Here is a 3,377-nt window from a genome sequence, read left to right as displayed (position 1 = left end):
TTGTAGGTCTGTTCGAGAGCAATGCGGCTCTTAACAACGACACCCTTTTAAAAAGGGTCTCCGTCTACATAACTTATAACACTTTGTGTACGAACTCATTAAAACCGTGTTAAAAATGCTCGTTTATTTTGCGTAACAACCCCCCGAAGAGTCAGACATGCGGTCCCCTAGCGGGGGAGCGTCCAGCGGCGGCGTCGCGCCGAGCCGCCACTGCTCTCATCTTAATTCCGATTTCTATCCGGCGTATCGACACCGACAGAGACAGACGCATTTTGTCTACTAATGTGACAGGAAACGTGGATAAAATGTATTTGTGCAATTCTTGAAACGTCCCGAACAGAAATATTTTCCTTAAATATTGCAAGAAAATATAAATTTACTTTAATAAAAACATTGAGGGAGAAAATCCTAGACGTTCCAAGAATTTGTCTCTGTCGATGTAGCTGATGTATCATCTGTGGTTGTTGCGTTTTATAAAAGGGTGCAGCATGTGCGCCACATGTCTACACACCCACTGTATCTATATCTGTATCTGCCAATACAGTCGGTTCCGGCGACTTGTTACGCCATACATTGACTCGTTTCCGGGCTCCGGGTGAGCGTCACGACCAGATAATTTTTACTTTGACGCGGGGAACAAAATGTGAAGGAGATTTTCCATTCAGATTACGAAGGCCGACCGGAATCGAAACACACCCAAATTTCACTTCACAAATCAATTTATAATAATCGATTGTGCTGGTCACACATTTGTTGCAAAATTTTCGAAACAAACTCGCCCGAAATTTAACTAAACTACTTTAAAGAAATTCTCTCAGTGTGTTGAGCTACGAACTACGAATAGTCTTGTGCTCGCCGGGGATTCCTCCAATTATTTTTACTGTGAGTCTGGCAACACTTGCAATAATTGCGACGTTTTTAATGGCGCCTTTCTGAAGGGTAATTTCGTGATTTCAGGCAGAAAGTTGGTGTGACCCGATCCCGACAGATAACTCCAAACATACATCTGAAGCGGCGGCAACGAATATTATTTACCAAAATGATGTTTTCGTTATTAACAGAGAACCAGGCTCGCACGAACTTCCTAAACTTCTCTAAATTATTAAAATTTGTATTTGTAAATTTACAGCTCCGAAATTACATGTTGAATGTAAACATAAATATTGCAAACATACGCTTATAAATTACGGCCACCGCGTAATATTAACTCTTATTATGTGCCTACAAAGAAACAATATCTTGCCGACATAAACAAAACTGCAGGAGGATACCGCGCTCCGGCCATATTAAAATTTATTCTTTGAGGTCAGAGTTTGTTGGACATTTTATACGTTTTCACGTAATGCAACATGTTGTAGCGGCAGTAAAGTGACGGGTCTTAATTAAAATTATTTATCTGGACTGAATTTAATTAAAATCCACCTTCTTCTAACGAATTCTTTGTGTTCTTGACGACACCTAACTTCGTTTTTGACGAAATTATTATATTAAGAAATTGTTATCATTTAAACAGTTCAATTTAAACGAGAAAATTATTTCTTATTAAATTTTGTCTTATGTAGTGATAATCTAAAGGAGATGGAGAGGGAAACGGAAAGGGAGAGAGAGAGCGCGAGAGGGAGTGAGGAAGGGAGAGGGGAGGGAAAGGGGGCGAGAGAGTTGAAGAGGTTTTGGATTTTCTCATGGGCTATGAGTCATATCTGCGCAAACGACGAATATTAGTCTCAAGTAGGCGCTACAAACCGACCGGAAAACATCGTCATTCGTTGTCTCGTAGACGTCACTAATGCCCGTTTGCACCGTTTTGTAGCTAAGCATTACTTACCTTAGGAAAGACTTAAAGTTATGTCTTACCTAAGTCTCTCATCCTTTGCACCGTAGATAGTTAAGCACTCCTTAAATGTAAGCAACGGTAAGGTCTATTCAATTTGGCAACACAGCAAAATTCTAGTAATATTGGCGGCGGTTGGTATAAACTTAGTTACAAACTAGATTTTTGACAGGTGTTTCTAACCACTTCTCTGTTATTGTTATCATTACAGAGAACGGTTAACGATAGTGTTTTTGACTTTTTTTACATGATGGCTAATTATCTTGAAAACAACAACGACGATATATTCGAGGACGATTTTGATATCCTCAAAATAATTCTGAGCATTTCGATACTCTTGATGAATAAGGTTTTTATAAGAGATTCCGGTAAGTACCTATTGTCACTCACAAACCTAGCTAATGTAATAAAATAATCAAAATTTTAAAATAAATTGCATTCCTTTTTAGCCTAACCAAGCAAACAACATTGAATTTGTAAGAGTTAATTGAAGATGAGATAGAACATCGAACATCCTACAGATTTGTAAGAAATACAGACAAATAAAGTAGCAATCATATAAATATGTACTTATTTTCAGCACATGATGCCACCATTTTTAACAGTAGTTGTGTGTATGCAAGGTTTGATGCTGGACATTTTTCCAATTGTGTATTGTTAAGTAATGTGCAAAATCCACAAATTACATCAATAAGATTACAATAATGTATTTACTCAGGTGATAGTGGATCACCCCTACTGCCATACTTTTTAACACCCATATTGAATTTCCTATACTTGCATATGGCCTACGGTTAAAAATGGACACTGCTTTGACAGTAATTATTGCTGCAGGAGTGCTACACAACTTTGCCAAGTTAAACAATGAACAAGAAGCACCACCTGCTGAGGGCATAGAACACAATGTTTTGGAAGAAATTATCCAAATGGGACAAGTACCACCTATAAATCCAAATGCAGAGGACCATGCCAATAGAGACATTAGAAATGGATTTATAAATAATCATTTTGCAAATTTATAATAAAAAATTTATTACAATACAGAATTGTTATTCCAGTTCTTAATTTTTTTTAATTGTTCTTTTTTTAACTCTAATTCTACTTGTACAATTTGCATCTCCATTTTTCGTTTTTCTTCGTCAAACTCCACATCCACATTCAGCTGCTGCTCAGTTAATTCGGCTATAGACAGCCGTTTGTCCCATAACCTTACCTGGCAACTCATGATAAAATAGCAACAAATTTGCTGATCTAATAATTTACTGTAAAAGATTCGCCGATGCGAAGCTTCGACAACCGACAAGAAATGGATAATTTCGCGCCAGCGCCATCAACATCACAAGTCCGAACAAAATATCTTATACGCATGTGCCAAGCATTGCCTAAAAGTTAGGACAGGAATATTCGGGGGCTTAACTTAGGCACAGCTTAAGAAACCATTTGGTAGCGGTGCAAATGAAATCGGCAACTTAAGTCTGGTCCAATACTTAAGCATTACTTAGTATTGACGGTGCAAACGGCCATAAGTGTTCTTCCAAGTGTTACC

At 37.9% G+C, this 3,377-nt stretch overlaps 1 long non-coding RNA gene across 2 annotated transcripts; it reads left to right on the top strand.

Annotated features, from left to right (window-relative positions):
* Positions 1 to 744: 744 nt before the first annotated feature.
* Positions 745 to 2,877, top strand: LOC138127061 (uncharacterized). Of its 2 annotated transcripts, none has more exons than XR_011158082.1 (4): positions 745 to 882; positions 958 to 2,199; positions 2,281 to 2,356; positions 2,412 to 2,877. It is a non-coding gene; the product is annotated as an uncharacterized lncRNA (long non-coding RNA). The 2 variants fall into 2 exon arrangements; XR_011158084.1 differs by having other exon boundaries at positions 939 to 2,199.
* Positions 2,878 to 3,377: the final 500 nt, after the last annotated feature.

This window comes from Tenebrio molitor, chromosome 3, assembly GCF_963966145.1.
Source record: "Tenebrio molitor chromosome 3, icTenMoli1.1, whole genome shotgun sequence".
Classification (NCBI taxonomy): Eukaryota; Metazoa; Arthropoda; class Insecta; order Coleoptera; family Tenebrionidae; genus Tenebrio; species Tenebrio molitor.
Note: the sequence above shows the minus strand (reverse complement) of the source record. Positions and strands in the feature narration are given on the sequence as shown.